This window comes from Panthera tigris, chromosome A3, assembly GCF_018350195.1.
Source record: "Panthera tigris isolate Pti1 chromosome A3, P.tigris_Pti1_mat1.1, whole genome shotgun sequence".
In the NCBI taxonomy this organism is placed as follows: Eukaryota; Metazoa; Chordata; class Mammalia; order Carnivora; family Felidae; genus Panthera; species Panthera tigris.
In genome coordinates, this window is record NC_056662.1 from 19,944,036 (window position 1) to 19,965,546 (window position 21,511).

The 21,511-nt window shown below is 43.2% G+C and overlaps 1 long non-coding RNA gene across 3 annotated transcripts in view; it reads left to right on the forward strand.

Annotated features, from left to right (window-relative positions):
- The first annotated feature begins 6,906 nt into the window (after positions 1–6,906).
- LOC122237195 overlaps positions 6,907–21,511 on the forward strand; it is a 32,737-nt gene continuing 18,132 nt past the window's right edge. For 2 of the 3 annotated variants that reach the window (XR_006215458.1, XR_006215460.1), the window contains exons 1-2: positions 6,907–7,510; positions 20,238–20,549. This is a non-coding gene — a long non-coding RNA (uncharacterized LOC122237195). The remainder of the gene's footprint in view (positions 7,511–20,237; positions 20,550–21,511) is intronic. The other variant, XR_006215459.1, reaches the window with a different exon arrangement.

A 21,511-nucleotide genomic window follows, 5' to 3' on the forward strand; every position in this document is an offset into this window, starting at 1 on the left:
GTCATCATTTCACGCAGAATAAAAAGTCCCTGGGGAACCTGGGTGCCTCAGCCGGTTAAGTGTCTGACTTTGGCTCCGGTCATGATCTCACGGTTTGTGAGTTGGAGCCCTGCATTGGGCTCTGTGCTGACAGCATGGAGCCTGATTGGTATTTTCTTTGTCTCCCTCTCTCTATCTCTACCCCACTCATTCTCTCTCTCTCTATCTAAAAATAAATAAATACATAACTAAAAAAGTCCTTATGACAGCTGCAAGGTCCTGTGATCTGGCCCTATTACTTCTCTGGCCTCCTTCCTCTCCTTGTCACTAATTCCACCCACTGGATGGAGCCGCTGATCCTGCCTGCCTCAGGGCCTTTGCATTTGCTGTTCCCACTGCCTGGAATGCTTTTCGCCCAGATATCCACGTGGTCCTTTCCTTCACCTCCTTTAAGCCTCTGGTCAGATATGGCCATATCAACGAAGTATCCCCTGATCCCTCTACTTAAAATTACAACCCAGAACCCACCTCCACCCTGACTCTCCAGGTAGATTCCAAGTCCGTAGTACTTCTCACCAGCTAATATCCTAAGTTAACTTACTTGTTAGAGTTCTTGGTTTTTTTTATTTCCTCTCTAGAACATAATCTCCATGAGGGCAAAGCAATCTTTATTTCATTTGCTGCTCTACTCTAAGTCCCAGAAAGGGGACTGGCACATAGCGACACCCAAATACTTGTGGTAGGAACGAATGAATTCCTTAACCTCTGTAAATCCCAAAGTCGTCTTCTTTAAAAGTATTACTAGCAATTTACAGGATTATCAGGAGGATTAGGTGAGATGGCAGTGTTAGCAAAGTTTTGCCACATGATAAAACACTTCAAGAACTTATTACCATTAATCTCATTTGGTCATACCAGTTTGGGTACAGTCTTCGTTTGTAGAGTAGCTCATCTCTTAGTCGAGGATTATTTTAATGAGTCAGTATTGGTTACATGATCAATTACATGACCATCTATGATCAGGAAGCAAACTTCAGGCAGACCACAGGGCTCTCAGACTAGGAATCAAGGAATGAAGCTACTCCTTTTTATCTCTTGGGTGCAGGAAGATGCCTTTGGCATGTGCCCGTCCTTTCACTTTTGGGGGAAGGTTCACAGCTCCCCCTTCTCCAGGAATTTGGGGGTGTATGTGGCTGTGTATAACCTGGTTGTCAACTTTCGCCCTAACTGTATATCCCCCATTATTGGCCCAGTCCATGAATCACTTCTGAATTCCAGGAGAGAGCGTGTGGTTGCCTTTGGTGGGCCGGTTGTCCATCACTGTCTCATTGGGACAGAGCTGCTCATATAGAAGCTTCCATTTAAGGGGACTAGGGCTTGGAGGCATGGACGGCCATGACTGTCCTAGCTATCAGGATGGCAGTACAGCACAATGCTCAGGGGCCCAGGCCAGGTTTAAGTGTTGGTGATACCACTGATCTCAGATAGGTCACTTGACTCTTTGTACTTCAACTCCCTCATTTGTAACATTGGATAATGATTATAATAACCATAACCTTCTAGGCTAGTTGTAAAGCTAAGTGAGCTGGTGTTTCATTAAGTGATTTAACATATAGACAGATGTATAGAAGTACATGATTTTTAGAAGCCCCGTCTCTAAGAAGCCAGTGAATATTTCCAAAGCAGCTGATCACATCCTGCAGGAAGTCAACATATATAAGAATCTATATAATCTGCATGCCTTCTCTCCCTCTGTGCTCTCTTCACATCACTTCTGATGAGCTTACACCCGAGTGTTTTCCTGCAGAATCCAGGGAGCAAGGCCCCTGATCTCTGCTGGCCTGAGAGATTAATATGTCTCTCGATACCTCCCGATCTTACGGGAAAGTTCAGGCCTCTGAGTTGAACTGTGTGCATTTCTTGGGAACTGCATGCTGGAATATCTCTCCCATCAATATCCCTCACAGATTAAGTACTTCTTTTCCTTTTCTTCAGTCAGCTCAGCCCCATTATCTTTGAATCACTGCTGTGTATCCTAGACCTGTACCTCTCTTTCTGGCCTAAACTTAATCTCTGCCCCTAAAAGCCATCAATTGCTCCAACAGTGCAAGCCCTGCCAGCTGTTCCTGGAACAGTGGTATCCCCAGGCCCCTGAACACCACTATCCAAGAATTCTAATCCTGGAAGGAATCAGGGGAGGTCAGAGACCATGCATCCATCTACCCATCCATCCATGTTTGCCTTTTAGCAGATGGCAGCCAGCCCCTGAGGGTCTTTCTGCTGGCAGAGTCATGTCTGTGACATATGCACCACTCACCAAGTATGTTTCACAGCAGCCGCCATGTTCAACAGGTGGGTGTGGCATCCTTCTTCGCTTAGCCAACAGAGGTCAGGCCTGGCTACTCTAGTGGCTGGGAAGGGATTCAGACCCCTGCTGCTGAGTCCCAGGCCGCAATTAATCAGAGCCAAGGGCCAACGCAGGGTCTGGACGTTAAACTAGGCAGTTAAGCAAAGGGAGCAATTAGGAGCCAGGATCAGGGTACTTGGGCAGGGTCGGAGAGATGGAGGTCAGGACCTGGGGGAAGCACAGGCTAGAAATGGAATTCAAGGTCAAGAGTGTAAGAGAATGGAGGCTGAATGTCAATCAAAGTGAAGAGCATAGGGAAGCAGAGTGAACAAGGGCACTGGTGACAGTTGTCTTGTTCATGAGCTGGAAAGGAAGAAAACCAGAATGGCAGAGCCCCTGTGCAAAAGAGGGACCGATGCCCAGGTGCCTGGTGGTGTGGCCTCCTTTCCTGAGAGTTCTCATTTTCACTTTTGTGTCTCCCCTTCAACTCTTCATCTGGTCTTGCCCCTCTGGGTCTGCCTTACCCCCTCCACCATGGAGGTTGCATGCAGAAGGATGATGAGTGGTGATGAGCGCAGGCTGGGAACCCAGGCAGCCTGGGTGTGAATCCTGCCTCTGCCCTGTACTAGCTGATCAACTTTGGACACGTAACTAAACCTCTCTGTGCCTCAGTTTCCTCAGTGGAAATAGCATGCCTCATTGTTGGGCTGTTAAAGGAGATTGCATTTTTGTCAATACAGGGAAAGCACTTAGAACAGAACCTGACACATGAATTTGCATCATATACATGTTTGCTTATTATTATAAAATAAATAAATACTTGTGTCCTTGGAGAAAGGGTCATGCACAGGCCATCAGAGCTTGGAAGTTGTCCAAATCTTTTGGAAGACAAACTGCCAAGATTGAAGGAAAAAAAGGTTTCAAATTTGGGATATTGTTATTATTGTACATACGGGGGGGGGGAGTTCATTTTTCCAAGATTTTGCCTGATTGCCCCAGAAAGAAAACATTTTCATTGTGTGGTCATGATTGGGAACACATGTGAACCACACCCCGTGTAGCTCAGCCCCTTTCTGTCCTTAGTCTGTCTCCCTCACTCCCTCTCTCTGTTACTAATTAGAAAGAAACCAAGTAGAATTTGGTGTTTCCTTCCCAGTCGTGGTAGGGGAGCCTGTAGTGGATTAATTACCTCAAGCAGTTCTGGCTTCCCTGAGGAACAATCAGCGATGGGGCTTGGGGTCCGGTGGCTTAGGGAGGCATGACAAATTTAAATCTCCACCCGAAGGGAACAGAAATTAATTTTAATAGGAGGCAGTGTGGTCTGAAGTTTAGTGGAGGAGGATAAGCAATCAAAAGTTATGTTTTCTGTCTTAGCTCAACCACTAACTTCTTGTGAGACTTGGCTCTGTTGTAGAATTTAGCTTGTGGGGAAAATAAATCTACCTTTCAGCTAAGCGGCGCTGATGGTGGGTAAGGACAGTGCTGACGTTTAATGAGTTGTTACTGGTAAGTACCAGGCATGGTACTTACTGTTTGTGTATATTTTGCCTATTTGACGTATAAAATACATACGGGTACACACAGCACACGTGTGCACACACAATACATGTGCACACAACACACACACATGCACACACAACAGATGCACACATAACACCTCCACATAACACATACATGCACATGCGATGCATCGTGTACACGTGATACACACATGTGCACGTGATACATGGAAACATGTGATACATGCATGTGCATGTGGCACCTATAATGCATATGCGTGCAAGGATGTGCGTGCATGATGTGTGTGTGTGTGTGTGTAATATATATACGTATATAATAACATACGTGTATGCATTTAACCCTCACTGATAGATAGGGCTGTGATTATCTCCATTGTATAGTTGAGGAAACAGGATTACTAAATGATCTGTGGTTTTCCCAAGGACCCAAATCGGGAAAATGAGAGCCCACCTGTCACATTCAGTTCTGACATAAGCTCAAGTCCAAGACCCTAACGCCCCATCCTATCGTTTATTCATGCAGAGGTACACTCATACATCTTCGAATTACCTCAAATAAATCAGGAATTGTATCTGAAGGGTTAATAAAATGGTTCAGTTGGCTGAGAAATCCATCCCTCAAATACCCTCATTACTCTGTATTACTCTGCTAATTTACTTTGGATATGATTTTTGGCTTTGAGGTTCTAATAAATGAAGCTAATTTTTAGAAAGTTTCCAGAAAACAGCTAGTTCCCATCCCTATAAACATAGTATTTTCCCCTGAAGGAGTAAAGGGGCACAGAGCTGAAGCAGATTCTGCACAAGATGCTCGGGCCGAAATCAGGAGGGCAGTGGAACGGGAGGGCGGTGGTGGGCACGACAGTGCTTCAGGGCCTTGCCCGACTTGAGGAAGGACCTGATGTCCCCTGGCAAATCGGAGGTGGAAGTCAGAGCGGAGTCAGGCTGGTCATCAAGAAAGAGGAACCATACGAAGGTTGGTTTGGATCTTGTCTACAAATGATTCCTTTGCTCCCACAGTCACTTCTGATTGGCTTACAAATGAGTCCTTTGCTCCCAGAGTCACTGCTGATTGGCTCAGCTCTACAGGCAAATCCACCGCATGGCCTTGGCCACCAGCTGCTTTCAGTAGAACATTGTAGCTATGTGTCTTTGTGGTATTACCATGGCTCCCGATCTGGAGCTCCAAATGGCTAGTGGCCAGATTCAGTCTCCCTAACCCCTTCTGTAAGAACAACTCCCAGTTTCCTGTTTTTTTTTTTAAGTTTATTTATCTATTTTGAGAGGGGAGGTGCATAGGGACAGAGAGAGAGAGAGAGGGAGGGAGGGAGAGAGAGAGAGAGAGAGCGAGAGAGAATCCCAAGCAGGCTCCATGCTGTCAGCACAGAGCCTGATGCAGGGCTGGATCCCATGACCCTGGGATCATGACCTGAGCTGATAAAAGAGTCAGACACTTAACTGGACTGAGCCACCCAGGGGCCCCTCCCAGTTACCTCTTACTCTGGAACCTTGCAATACGAGTATTATACAGAGCCTCCATTTTCCTCAACGTGCCCACTCACACACTCAGAAGAACTCAAACAGAACATTATTAAGGGATAAGGAATTCCCTGGGGACAGGAGGGAAACGAGGTAATTTCTTTACTGGTGGATATTGCGTGCCCCCATTAAACAGCAGCAAGAACCCCAGAGAAGAACGTATACTTAACAGTCCAAAACACAGCTCAACACGGGGAAGGCAGGCTTGTTTCAATCATCTGCCCCTTGTTCTATAATAAAAATGTATTTTTTTTCCAGAGAACAATTTAGTGTGGCCAATAAAAGCCCAGCTAATTTCTAAATCAGCATGGAGCCAAGTCAGCCACCCAGGAGCTCTCTCCTAGGGCAATATTTCTGAGGCGCACACAATCTATACTAAAGCGATCAGCTTCCCTCCATCCTGCCAAGGGGATACGTTAGCGAAGCCCAAAATATGACAAGAGGAAATTTATGTGCAACTTTTACACATAATATCTCATTATGACTCTTCCCAATCTTTCAATTTTAAAAATAAACAGCCTTTGTAATGATTTTACCAGGGGAACATCTAAACTAAGATTAAAAAGGAAAGAGAGAAGGGTTCAGCTGCTGTGATTTCTTTCCTTTCTCCTGGTCTTCATGGAAATTCACTCCTTCCCTCTTCTTTCCTTCTCTCCTTCCTCCCCCCCTCCTCCTTTCCTCTTCTCCCTCCCCTTCCTTTCTCTCCGTTCTCTCTCTTTCCCCTCATCTAAGGAGAAGTAGAAATTTGGGGATCTGACATCTCACCTAAGGGCACGAGATCTCCGTTAGAAGCCAAAAGGACTCTGACTCTTTGGTAATTGAGAAAAGTTTCCACTTAGAATTCAGCATCATTTGCCCAAGAGTCTGGTGTTAATTTGTATCCTACCCCCAGATTCTACTGTGTCAGTGTCCTCCTCTCTCCTGCTCTTCTGTCTCACAACAAGATTGCAGACAGACACGCCCACGAGACACAGGAGAGGCCATGGGCCTCCTGTGTTACATACCCCTGTGCTGTCTGCTCTGTTCATGCTGGGCCCAGGACTCCTGGCTTGGCATCCCCTTGCTTTGTGGGGCAGCCAGAGGAGCAAGAAACAATGGATTGTGGTCACTGGGTGGGGCCCAGCTCTTTAGAAAGACCCATCATTTCTTCCTCTGATATTGGCCTGCAGCTTTATGACTTTGCCCATTTTTATTTGGTGGAGACATCCAGCTCCTGGGCTCTCTCCTCCTTGAACATATGTATTTTTCCCTTCTGCCTGAGCCCTGGGGCCTGTATCCTTGGACACCCTTATCCCCCAGAGCATCTCCCAAAAGTAGGGCTCGGAGGCTGGTTGTTTATATTCAGTAACTTATTTGTTCAGGCATTGTCTACAAAGAGGAGACTCTGTCCGGGCTTGGAATCCATAGATGGATTAAACAGCATAGCTGCCCTTTAAGAATTCCCTTTAGCTGGGGACACAGAGTCATAAACAAAAGTCATTACATCATGAAAGTGTCAGAATGGAGGGTGGACTGGGGTGGGGCAGGTGTGACCAGCTGTGCTTGGGAGTGTCAGGGGCAGCCTTTATTCAGAAACTATTTGCCTTGAAGTCAAACCTGGGTATAGGACTTTCTGATGAGCACTGAAGAAATATTAATGGAACTTTCCAAACACCATGTTTCCTTAGCATCTGTGGCTCTGAGTTCTCAATCCGAGCTGGACTCCCGTGAGATGGGATTCTACTTCAAGCTGGCAAAACATGGTTTCCTGTGTGTATAGGAAGGAAGCGCTCTTTTAAGGGCATCCCAGGCATCAAACAGATCCGGTCAAATTAGAGGCAGATATACTGAGGCAGAGATGCTGATGGTTTGATCCTTGACTTGGAGGCCTAAAGGCGTTGGCTGAAGCCATGAGAAGAGCAGGCTGGATAATGGATGTTACCCTGGGCCTCTGATGGAGGCTCTTAAGTCCTACAGCGTATTGCCTCTCTGCTCACTTCCCATTTGTCTTGTTCCTTGCTTCCAGTAGACATGTTAGCTATGGTTAATTGAGCATGTCACATGCGGACTATCATCAAGATGGTACTTGCGTCCATGCCCTCCTTTAACCTCCTTGGAAGGAGACCTTCTCACCTCTGTGATACAGGTGAGAAAACTGGGGTTCATAGATACTCAACAACTTGGCCGTGGCACCATAGTCATCAGTGTCAAGGTGAGGTTCAGCTCTGGGGCTTCTAAAAGCCAGGAAGTACCCCTTGAGGCTGCTTGCCACTCTCTTTTGCATCTGAGCGCTTACTTCTGGTTGCCTCCTTTGGTTACCCAAGTCCTTTCCCTGCCTCCACCCCTCAGCCTGATTTTTCTGACTCCCCGCCCACCCCACCCCCCACCCCAGATCTTCCAGAAATGTCCCTCTGCACAACAGCCTTGCCCTTTTGTGAAGTTTCTTCTCAAACATTCATGGAGTCACTACCACCTGCTAGGCTCTGGTGCAGGTGTTTTCACGTGCGGCTTGGTTTTAGTCCCCATGTTAAACTTGAGAGATAAACCAGAAGGCCAGCCCCCACCACCCATTACAAAAAGTGGAGGCTGAATTCATGGAGTCCAACTGACATGCAGAACATCACATCCATGTAAGTGATGAGACCAAGCCTTGCATCCAGCTCTGTCTCCCACCCCAGAACAAAATTCACTGCCACCACCTCTGTGATGCCCTCCCAGCTTTGTTTTGTTTCAGTGAACGCCATGGTGTGTTGCATTCATAGACAACATATTTTTGAACAGTGAATGAATAAATGAATTAGTATACGTTAGGGAGGAGAAAAGCACATGGAGTCTGAAATTGGACTGCCGGGGCTCAAACACAGACTCTGCCACTTGGTAGTCATGGGATCATGGATAGGTGGGCTTCTCCTCTGTCTCATTGGCTGGGATACGGCCACCTGCCTACCTATGACCAATCACTAGCGAAGCCATGAAACTGGTCCAAACTGCCTCGCATTTGAATATCTGCCATATTCTTTATCACAGGGACACACAGTGTAGCTCTATTATTATTGTTATTGATTTATCATCATCATCATCATCATCATCATCATCATCTCAATTTTCATTCAAAGGTAATAATGCTAGCTGGAATTTTTCCCGAAATGGAAAAATAAGAACAACATGGAAGGGGAAAAGGAAGGAAAGAAGATAGTATAAAGTTGATATTTGATAGGCACTTACTAAGTTTTGGGCTCCAGATTTGTACATAGAGGCCATTCTCTAATTTAAACGTCCCAACCAACCAGCTTTCAAGTGGAGAAATAATGTAGATGCCGAAGGAGAATCACGGAGAACGTGTATAATCTGTCCAAGATCACAGAGCTATGGAGTATCTGGCCAAGATGAGGACGTCTTCCAATTCCAAATCCAGTCCGTCCTTAGTCACAGAATTGGGAATTTTTGCTCTCTGAAGTTCAGTGCAAGGGCTTGGGGTCAGAATTCATGGTCTGGGTGAGACTTGGCCGGCAATAAACTTTGACTCCTCTATTCCAGAAAGCAAACAGATTTTAGGACCCATCACCTGGAAGTGCTCTCCTGAACTTTTACTTCCTTGTATTTCTACTCCACCAAGCCAAAAGGCAAAGTCAGGACAGTCTTGCTTTTTAAAAAAAGAAAAAAAAGACTTTATTTGAAAAGCCTCAGAGAGAAGGAGTTAACTGTGTGTCTTCTTTTTTCCCCCTTAAAGCGTAAACAGCCCCCCCCCCCACCTCTTTAAGTGATAAATTTGAGTCTACAACACAAAGTGGAGCACATTATGTAGAAAGTGCTTATTTTCTTCTGATGTTTGATAGGAATTAGGATTGGTAAAACCCAAACTCTGTTTCCCCTTTCACGCAGCCTGTCATTTTTGTCAAACAAGAAGCTGATTAAGTTTCAATCAAAAGAACAAAAGGCTCCAGAAAGATTCTTCTTGGAAAAGCAGTGGCTTAGGCAATTACCCCATGGAAAGTAAATTTAGTGTTGAGCTTGTGACTTAACTCTAAAGCTGGTGTGCTCTTTCTGTGTGGGAAACATGCTGACCAATCACATTTAATCCAGCCTCTAACACATGAGAGAACCTTATTAATGAATAGCATCAAAATCTCTGCATGTTCCGCATGCATGTTGGAGAGATTCCTCTTTGGTAGTGAATGTAATTCAGGTCAGTCATTGTAAGTGGAAGGAGGAGGTGATTCTGTCAAGAGGAAACAGGATGAGTGGAAGGGAGAAAACAGTTGTGGTTGATTGTACAAATGGTCACACGTGATCTTCCTTCCTCTGTCCATGGCTTTGGTAGTGCCTTCCCACATTGTCTCTGGACTACCTTCATGACATGTGACCCAAGCAATGCTTGGAAAGTGAATGCACATTAGGTCCTCTCTGGCCACACTTGAGAATCTTGTGACCAAGGCCATATAAATGAGCCTGAGCTAGCCTATTGGGCTATGAGAGACATGTGATCAAATCAACCCCATAGCCCCAGCTGACTTTGTGCCAACCACTAGATGTGCGGCCATCTTAGACCACCCAGCCTCTGCCAAGCCAACCCTGACCAGAAGAGCCCTCCCCTACCCCTACCAGAGAGTCATGAATCTTGGGAAATCATGAGAAATGATAAATGTTTACAGTTACAGAGGTTTTAGGGTGGTCTGCTATGCAGCAAAAGCTAACCAATCCACTGATCTTCTCTTTCCTCTCCAGATTCTAGTCTTAGTCTGTTTACTATGACAGAGTATAGTTGTAATCAGAATTCAGAATGCCCTGTTTTTGAGATCTACCATCAAAGACTTTTAGGCATAGAGCCTATACTTAGTAAATTCAAAACGTTGGCCCCTTTGTTTACATGGCTTGAAGTTTTTCCCTTTCAGAACTGGTACATTTTGCTTCTGTCTTATTGTTTGACTATAACGCATCCAATTTTCTATTTAGATAGTGCAGCCCTGATGCTTCCAGATAGGAGATTGTTTGCTAAGTGGAGCAGACTGATGAGACATCAGGTACCCAAGTTGCCTCTGTCTTGAATTTTCTCATAATCATTGTCCCCAACCCCACACCCCCAATACTTTTTTTCTTCACCTGCCACAGATACCCCCTTATGTTTTGTTGAACTACATTGGAAGGGGTGAAGTTTCAGGAATGGGTAAATTCCCAAACTCTTTGGCCTTCTCTATTATGAGTGATTTAGACATGTTTCATGAGACAAGAGTTCCTTGTCTGGTCCCAGGGACTCTGAGTTCTGGCTTGCTTTGATGAGTTACCTTTCCTGGTACAGACTCGTGTTAATAACCAGTTAAATCCAGGATCTCTCCCCATCCAGTCTGCATTTCATGAGGTCTAACAGTCATCATAATCAAATGTGTACTCTTTGGCTGAAATCAACTTTCATTTCAGGGTCATTCCCTGGCCCTGAAAAAAAAAAAAAAAAAGCAACAACAACTTAAAGATGGTGAACTCAAGCAGGTCAGGAAAATCACCAAACCCACACAGCTTTGAGAGTTTTCTAGGTACCAGAAACTTCCTACATTTTCTGCAAAATGTGGCAAGACTCCAAGCCCCAGTGCCAGACCAGATGAGCCCATTCTCATACAAATACTGGAAGAAAAGCTGTCACATTTGTTTTCTTACTGGCAGCCAGCCCTGATTATCTCTGGTCTCACCACAGCCTGCTTCCCCAAATCAGCCAGGAAGACATGCCTGTTCACAATCCCCCTTCATTTCTAGCTTTATTCATTTTTTTAAGAAAGTCAAATAAACTTAACCTGGGGTTTCTCAGGGGATGTTTCGTGTTCTTGCAGTTTAAAGCACGGAGTGTGCCAGTAACAACATGGGAAGGACACCAGAGTTATAGCAGAATGAATGGTATCTTCTTATTAGTCTAATGGAGAGGAAAGATGTTGGTGTGGACGCATCTAAGACCTCTAGACTTCATTTCTAGGGCAGAAAGTGAAAACTCCAGTTATTCATACCAGGAACCCACTTTTGTTATGGGCATGACATCATGTTGTTGGTTGGGAGATGCTGCTGTTTGGGAGATGCCTGGAGAAATGGCGTACGGTGTCTGACCTTAGACATCAGCTTCTGTATGACCCGTTTGGGAAAGCTCAATTCTGCCATAGTTCTTTCAATTCTCTTATCAGATAATTTCTCAAAAGTGCATTATAGCCTGAGTCCTGAAACAAGGGCAGCTTTAGTTGGCAAAGCCATCATAAGGGGACTGTGAGTCAGAGTTGCTTTGTCTCTTATGGAGGAAACTCGTAGCCATCTTCCTCTCTTTAGTTTTTGCTTTAGATGTAATTCTGTGGAATTCAGTAACCGCAATGGATGCGGATAGCGCTGCAAAGGGGCTGCACTGGAATGTTATTGAAGTTAAGCTGGTATAAACTCAAAGTAAAGTATTAGAACTATAGGGCGCTTAATGGTAACCACAAAGGAAATAGTTATAGAATCCACAAAAGGAAATTCGAATAGAATTAAAACATTTCACTATAAAAAATGAACTAAATGCAAAAAGAGACCGCAATATCAATAATGAGGGACAGAATGCTATAGGGTATATGAAAAACAAATTGCAGAATTATAGAAGTCCCTTCTTATCAGCTATTCATTTAAATGCAGATGGATTAAACTCTCCAAAAGACAAATATCCACAGAATGAAAAAAATGATCCAACTGTGTGCTGTCTGTAAGAGATTCCCTTTAGATCCAAAAACACACAAATGGTTGAAAGGGAAAGGTTGGAAAAGACATTCCTTACAAAGAGCAAACAAAAGAGAGTAGGGGTGGCTGTACCAGTATTAGACAAAACCAATGTCAAGTAAAAAAGTTAAAGAGACCAAGAAGGACACACCATATTAACGAAATTTTCAGTGTAGCTAGAAGATATATAAATTATAAACATTTGCACACCTAATAACTGTCCATCAAAACACATCCAGAAATTGAATGAGTGGAAGGGAGAAATAGACAGTTCTACAATAATAGCTGGAGACCCCAATACCCGACTCTCAATAATGGATAGAAGAGCCAGGCAGGAGAAAAGTAAGTAAATAGAGGACCTGAGCAATACAATAAACCAACCAGATACCCAACAGCAGCACACTGGACATTTTTCTCAATTGTACTTCTTGGGACATTATCCATGATTGATGATACGTTAAGTCACAAGTTAAGTTTTAGGACATTTTGAAAACTAGGTGTCGTACAAAGTATCTTCTCTGACCACTGTGGGACGAAGTTAGAAAGCAATAACGGAAGGAAAACTGGCCATTTTGTAAATTTGAGGAAACTAACACTCTTGAACAGCCAATGGATCAAAGAAGAAATCACAAGGGATATTAAAAACGCTTAGAGATGACCAAGAAGAAAACATACCAGAACTCATGGGACTCTTACATCACATACGAAAATGAATTCACAGTGATTCAAAGACCTAAAGGAAAGAGCTATAACTATAAACCTCTTCAGAGAAAACATAGGGCAAAATCTTCATACCACTGGATTTAACAATGATTTACTGGATATGACACCAAAGGCACAGGAAACAAAAGAAAAAAATTGACAAATTGGGTTTCACAAAAATAAACTTTTGTGCATCAGAGGTGACTATTAACAAAGTGAAAAGGCAGCCTACATAATGGTAGAAAATATCTGTGAAGCTTATATCTGATAAGGGATTAATTACCATAATACATAGAGAACTCCTAAAATTCAACAAAATACAACTAATCCAATTAAATGACTAAAGGATTTAAATAGATAGTTCTCCCCAAAACATCTATAAATGTCCAATAAGCACATGAAAATATGCTTAATGTCAAAAATCATTAGGGAAATATGAATCGGAACTACCACGAGGTACCACCTCACACCCGCTAGGATGGCTACCATCCAAACAAAACAGAAAATAAGTGTTGGTGAGGATGTGAAGAAGTCGGAATCATTGTGTGCATTTTGTAGGCATGCAAGATGGAAAACAGTATGGTGTTTCCTCCAAAAATTAAAAATAGAATTACCATATGATCTAACAATTCTACTTCTGGGTATATGGTCCAAGAATTTAAAGCAGGGTCTCAGAGTTATCTTTACATCCACCGTGATAGCAGCATTATTCATAACAGCTTAAATGGGGGAGCACCTCAAGTGTCCACTGATAGGTGAATGGATAAACAAAGTGTGGCATAGACATAAAATGTAATGGAAGTCTTAAAAAGGAAGGAAATGTTGACATTTGCCGCAGCCTGGATGAACTTCAAGTACATTATGCTGAGTGAAATAAGCCAATTACAAAAAGACCAATACTGTAGGGTTTCACTTATGTGAGGTTTCTACAGTAGTCAGATTTATACAGAAAGTGGAGGGGTGCCTGGATGGTTCAGTCGGTTAAGCATCTGATTCTTGATTTCTGCTCAAGTCGTGACATCACATTTTGTGGGATGGAGTCCCACGTTAGGCTCTGCACTGACAGCGTGGAGCCTGCTTGGAATTTTCTCTCTCTCCCTCTCTGCATCTCCCCCACTCACACACTCTCTCTCAAAATAAATAAATCTTATACAGAAAGTGGAATGGTGGTTGTCAGAGACTGGGGAGAGGGGAAAATGGGAAGTTACCGTCTATTTGGTATAGTGTTTCTATTTTGCAAGATTCTAAGAGTTCTGGAGATGGATGTGGGTGATGGTTGCACAATGAGTGTCCTTAATACCACTGAACTATGTACTTAAACGTGGTTAATGTAGTAAATACAGTATAACCTTGGATTTTAAGTAACTTGTTCTGCGAGTGTTCCGCAAGACGAGCAAACATTTCTAATAAATTTTAACTTGATAAACGAGCGATGTCTTGCAGTACGAGTAGAACGTGATGCCGAACATCACATGATCACAACTGAGCCAATGGCTCTTGAAATTCACTTTGATACACAAGTGCTTTGGATTACAAGCATGTTTCTGGAATGAATTATGCTCACAAACCAAGGTTTTACTGTATTATGTTGTATATATTGTACCATAATTAAAAAAAAAATTTAATGACAGAGCACATTATCCTGGTCCTAGAAAAGAGCTCATAACAGTGAGTGAAAGAGTCAGAGATCAAGCTAAGGGGTCTGCAGTTGAGGACCCCTGAGTACATAGCAGCAGCCTTAGAGGAAAGGCTGATGCATTTGCTATCCTTCTTCTAGGAACACTGGGGATGATGACAGTTCAATGGGTATGGACGGACCAGTCGTTCACCTTGGGTAGACTCAAGGGCCCAAGGCAGCCAGACTTTGAGTTGAGGACCTTCAGTTAAAGTGGTTTGGGAAGCACGAGTTAACAGAAAACTTACCCAACTGGGGCTAGGACTCTAATCCTCGATATGTATCTCCCACCCCTGTTTTCTGATGCTGTTGTCAAGCTATGTTTTGTTTCAGGCAGGGACAAAAAAATCCAGAGATGCATTAGCCTTGAGAGTTGGATATCCCAAGACTCTGTGAGTGCTTAAATAATAAAAAAAAATGACTCTGAATGTCCTCATCACTGAGGTGTATGGAAGGACTAGGGTGGAGCTAGCTGAACCAACCCAGCAGGGAATTGTTTTAGGAAAATTCAGTCTCCTACTACGATTGCTTGTATTTCAGAATTAATCCAAACAGTCGCAGAGACATCATTCATGGATGTGAATCAAAACACTATAATTTGCTATCTTTTCCCTTGAGGAAGATCCTGGTGTCTCCCAAGGGCTCTTTAGAATTAGACAGATTTCTTGACAGATTTCTTGAACTAACATGAAAACTTGCTACCTTGGCCTCAATCATTTTTTTTTCCTTGTTTGCAGCAAACACATTCTCCTTTGTAGCAGTGTGGTTTTTTTTTTTTTTTTTCTTCCGTTGACCCACTGTGTAGGATGAGGGTGTTTTGGAGTCTGGGGTGGCTCTGAGTCCCCAGATGGAGAGCAGAGGGAAGTAGAAGTGGGTGGATCTTGTTCACTTCCTGCAAGGCTCTGCCGCTGGATGTGGACCAGCTACAGATTTGGAGTGACTACTACAATTTCACTCCAGCTGCCAGTGGATGAGGCAAAGTGTGTTCCCATCGTACCCCCACCCTGCCATCGCCAGGCTCTGGGAAACAAACAAACAAACAAACAAACAAACAAACAAGATAGGGAGGATGTGGAGCCATCAGTGAAGGAAATTGCATGTTATAACTTCAGTAATGGATACTATGGCCTAGACAGGCTGGAGAGATGGGTGAGAATTAGTCTCACAAGGATAAAGGAAAAACAGTTGCCTCCAATTACCATCTAAGAGGGAATTAAGAACTGTATAAATCAGGGATAGCCGTAACAATTATAAAGTCTGTAACATTCTGTATTTGCACCTGCCTTTTATTTTATTCAATTTTTTTTAAGCTTATTCATTTATTTTGAGAGAGTGTGAGAGAGAGCCAGGGAGGGGCATAGAGAGAGGGAGAGCGAGAAGGGATCCCAAGCAGGCTCTGCACTGTCAGCACAGAGCCTGACTTGGGGCTCGGATGAACAAACCATAAGATCATGACTTGAGCCAAAATCAAGAGCCAGATGCTTAGCCAACTGAGTGATCCAGGTGCCCCTGCCCCTACCATTTTTTAAAACAGATTTTCTCCCCATCCTTCTGAAGGCTGTGTCTGATTCCTTTCCCCCTCCTTCCTGTTAACCTGATCAAACAATGTACATCAGATAGAGAGGCCTCAGTGTGGTTTTCTGGCACACTTTTCAGTATGGTACAGTGTAGGGAAAACCTGTATGGATCAGGTTGATGTGGATGTTCTATTAGAAGATAATGGAGGCTATGGTACTTCAGTGAAAGATGGCATTCATTCATGAATCCATCTGTCTATCCATTCTTCCACCCCCCAACGAGTGTTCATTAAACATTTATTATGTGTAGACAATGGGGGCGAGACCAGGGTTGATGTAGAGTCCTGCTCCTTCAGAGCACACGTTACAGGAGGGGAGGCAGAATTATTATCAAATATGTAATGGACAGTACAAGCATCCCATTGGTACGAGTGCTATACAGAGAAATTAAGCTGGGTCACATGATCAAAAGTAAGGTTAGGCTATGTGGTTAGGAAAGATCTCTCAGAGGAGGAGATATTGAAGCAAAGCTCTGCATGATGAGAAGAACCAGAAATGAGAAAAGTAGAGTAAAAGCTATAAGCCAGAGAGCCGTCCGCACAAAGGCTCTGAGAAAGGCACTACCATCCACGTTTGCAGCATTGAAAGAAAACTGATGGTCTGCGGCAAAGAGAGTGGTTAGTCGTGACATCAGAGGCAGAAAGGAGCAGAAATTGTTACGTGTTTAAAGCTCAACTAAGGAATCTGGCTTTTGTTCTACGCCTGATTGGCAACCATTAACGTATGTAAGCTTGGGAGTGGCGAGATCTAATTAGTGTTTCAGAAAGATCACTCCTGGTGCATGGATGTAGAATGTAAGAGGGTCAGGAGTAGGCAGCAGGAGAGTTACTGCTGCAGGCATGAGAGGGTCTGTGGAAGTTAGAGATGTATGGAAGGGGGTGAGTTATGGAGAAGTAGTGGACAAGTTGGCCGCCGGTGGTAGAAATTATGAGTTCTCTTTCATTCTTTCCAAAGAAATGTGTTGAGCACTTAACTTTACTATGTACCTGCTATGCAAAAGTCAGTAAGTTAACCTAACATTGTGTGTCAACTGTACTCAAATACGTTTTTTTAATTAAAAAAATCAGTAAGTTAAAATCCCTGACCTGAAGGAACCCAAATTCCTAGTGGGGAAGACTGAGCGGCAAACAAATAATTAAAATACATTTTGATAAATACAGCAATCAAGGGGTATACGTGGGGGCTGTGAGAGTCCAAAGGAAAGACTGATTAGCTATTTTAAAATTAAATATGTCAGTCTTTTGACAGACATTATATTTATTGAATTCTATCCATTGGTCCATTGGGTTGGGTTAATGTGAAAAAGCTCAATAAAATTTATGTCAGTCAAATGTTTGCATTCATGTTCTTGACATAAAATTGACAACTCTGGACAACTCACTTTGGCTTCTTTCACATCTGTAAGATAATTTAAGTCATTACCACCTCAAACTTTGCACGCTGGTGTAGACTGTGGTAGTCGCTCCCTGGTTTCACCTGCTCAGTGACCTCTGGTTAAAGTTGGAGCTTTGGGACGCCTGGGTGGCTCAGTCGGTTAAGTGTCTGACTCTTGGTTTCAGCTCAGGTCATAATCTCTTCGTGCTGTGGGTTTGAGCCTCTTGTTGGGCTCTGCGCTGGTATCCCGGAGCCTGTTTGGGAATCTCTCTCTCCCTTTCTCTCTGCCCCTCCCCCCACTTGTGCTGTCTCTGTCTCTCTCAAAATAAATAAAATTTTAAAAACTAAAAAAAAATTTTAAAAAGCCGGGAGCTCTGGAAGCCAGCTTGGTGTAGGGAATGCTCATTCCCTCTCTATGGACCACTGGTGATGAGAGAGAGGTTGCACTAGTTCCAAAATGTCCTTTCTTTACAGTTTTGAAATTAAAGTCTGGTGTTCCATATGGTAAAAATAACTGTTTCTGGTTATACAGTTCTGGGAGTTTTGAAAAATGAGTGACATCTAACTACCACCAAAATCAAGATACAGAACATTAACAACCTCCACAAGCGCTCCACCCACCTCCAACTCCAGGGTCTGCTCTGTTTTCCGTTCCTGTAGTATTTGTCTTTCCCAGAATATCATTTGTCTTGGTCCATTCAGCCTATTATAGCAAAAATACCGTAGACTGCATGGCTTATAAAAAATGAATTTATTTCTCAAAATTTGGGGGGCCGGGGGGTCCAAGATGAAGGTGCTGGCACATTCATTGTCTGGTGAGCTCCCGCTTTCTGGTTCACAGATGGCCAACTCTCACTGTGTCTTCACGCGGAGGAAGGGGGTAAAGGGGCTCTGGGGGGGGTCTCTCATAGAAAGGTGCTAGTCCCCTTTCTGAGGGTTTCATCGTAATGGCCTAATCACGTCCCAAAGGCCTTGCCTCCAAATACTGTAACATTGGGGATTAAGTTTCAGTATTTGCAATTGGGGGACACCCTTCAATCCATAGCATCTTCTACACAAAACCGTATAGCATGAAGCTGTTTGTATTAGTGGTTGGCTTCTTTTTTAATACTGAATAGTATGCCAGTAGATGGATATACCACAGTTTATCTGTTCTGCAGTTCAAAGGCATTTGGGTTCTTTCTAGTTTCTGATGATTATGAATAAAACCACTGTTCACCATAGCTGTTTGGTTTTGTTTTTGTTTTTGTAAAGTTTCATTTCTCTTGGGTAAATACCTATGAGAGAAATTGCTGTCATTTGGTATATATATATATATATATACATACATATATATATATATACGTATATATATATATGTATATACATACATATATATATATACGTATATATATATATATACATATATATATATACACACACACATATATACACATATATATACATACATATATACACACACATATATACGTATATATACATACATATATACACATATATATATGTATATATATGTGTGTATATATGTATGTATGTATATACATATATATGTGTATATATATGTATGTATGTATATACATATATATGTACATATATACATACATATATACACATATATATGTATATATACACATATATACATATATACATATATGCATATATACACATATATACATATATACATATATGCATATATACACATATATATGTATATATATACATACATATATACATATATGCATATATACACATATATATGTATATATATACATACATATATACCTATATATATATATTTAACATCATAAGAAACTGTCTATTTTCCAAAATGGCTGTATTATTTTGTGTTTCCACTAGCAATTCATAAAAGTTCCAGTTAACCTGTAAAATTGCCAACACTCGATAGTGTCAGCATTTTTTTTTTTTCCATTTTACCTGTAAATCTTGTTATTCAGGTAAACTTATGTGTGTTTAGTCTTCTCTTTGCAGTGCTAGAGATACACAAATAATTAAGTCTCGGGGTCTCCCCTCAGGAACTTCCTTCCATGCAATGCAGACAAATATATCACACTCTCAAATGTAATGGGAGTGGTTCTGTGCAAATTCTGAGTAAGGTAAGATTACAGCCTTTTAGGACAATAGGAAAAGTCTTCAGAAAGCACATAAACTTTGGGAAGGCTTCAGAATTTCATTTTGAAGGGCATCCTGGGACTGGGCCATGGGAGAGTGCGTCCCCAGGAGAGGTAGGAATCCCATTAATGATGGAGACAGAGAAGAAACGGACTATATTGGAAGCAGAGGGCTGAGTGCAGGACAAAGATGGGGAAAAGGAGACTACACAGAACATGAGCAGGGAGGTCCAAATCAATCAGGGAGATGGAAGTGTGTGGCGGCTCAGAGACTGTCCTGACTACCCTTCCCCCCAGCAGGGTTCTCCTGCCTCCACTGCCCTTGCTCAGAACACCCTGCTGGGCCACATCCTCGGGGCAGAGATGGAACCGGTTCATCCGCAGCTAAGATCCTTCCTCCCTTCCCCCTGCTCCGCCTCCAGCCCCAGCCTCCAGTCCGGGTGGCAGCCAGTTTGGCAATTTGCATCTTCTTCCCACCCGCCATGGACCTCCCCATCTTCATCTCCAGCTGGCTGCCAGGGCAGAGGCTCCCTAAAAATGGAAAATTAATGAGGCACCTCCCAACACCTTCTCCACCGGAGCAGTTGCCGCTGTGTTGGGGCCAGGGCAGGACCAGGGCAGGAATCTACCGTAGATCCCAGTCTTTTGTGACAAAGTGGCCCTGTAGTTCACAGCATCTCATTTGCCATACTGCAGAGACAAAAGGGCAGTGCAGCGGGAGAAAGTCCACGGACTGGTGGTCTGATCCTGGGAGTAGAGGATCTTGTCTCACCCGGGAAGAAGACTGAGGCAGAAAGACGAGACCTGCATGCTGCGGCCATAAAAGTCCTGAGCTGTGAGCTTGTGTCGATGGGACCACAAGTCTGCCCCCATCATTGCGGGCACCTTGCAGCTGCTTCTGGCAACCAGGTTCTATGACCGCAACGAAGAACAAGGTGGTAACTTGCATCCTTGTCGAAAAGCGTGACTAATGTGAAGCTTTTGCATTTTCCTTTGTTTTGGCACCAGGTAAGAGAGATGGCTATTACTAGCTGATATTTGTCATGTCCTTGCTCTACCATTAAGCAATTTATTTTCCTCAAATAGCGGGTAAGATTTATTTCTCCATTTTAAAGATGTAAAAATTGAGCTTTAAAGAGGTCAACTAACTTGGTCAGGGTCATCTTGAGAAAGAGACACAAATGGGATATAAATCCAAAAGATCTGATTAAAGAAAATACGTTCTTGCCCTCTACGTGAAATCACTTCCTTGCGATGTACTCCAGTCACCTCTAAGGAACTATGCAGACTTTTTCTCACTTTTGAAATAAGGTTATAGTGAAATATCAAAATTAAATGACCCATCACATCCGGCTTGAGATGTTTTTGAGTGATGGTTGTCATGTTCATTATACCCTGGCTAACTGTGACATAATAAGAAATACATATTTGGTCTCTGCCCCTGGTTGTTGAAGCATAGCCCTTAAAAACCCTGGTAATATCTGGAATGATAGGAGTTCTAGGAGCATCTTTTGTTCTTATATTTGGTTTTTGACCCTGTTCCTGACAGAGCTCCCAAATCCCTTGCAATCTCCTGGATGCTAAGAGGGTCTTTTGTTCTAATGAGGTGACTCATGGTGGGCTTCTGGATGGGAGCTGGTCACCAGAAAGACCAAGCATGGTTAGAGACTTGGAATTTTCAGCCCTACTCTCTATTCTTTAAAATTTTTTTTAAGCGTTTATTTTTATTTTTGACAGAGAGAGACAGAGCATGAGCTGGGGAGGGGCAGAGGGACAGGGAGACACAGAATCCGAAGCAGGCTCCAGGCTCTGAGCTGTTGGCACAGAGCCTGACGTGGGGCTCGAACTCACACTGCAAGATCATGACCTGAGCCGAAGTCGAATGCTCAACCGACTGAGCCATGCAGGCGCCCCTACTCTCTATTCTTTGGGAGGGAGATTGAACTTCTAATCAGTTATGCCTATGTAAT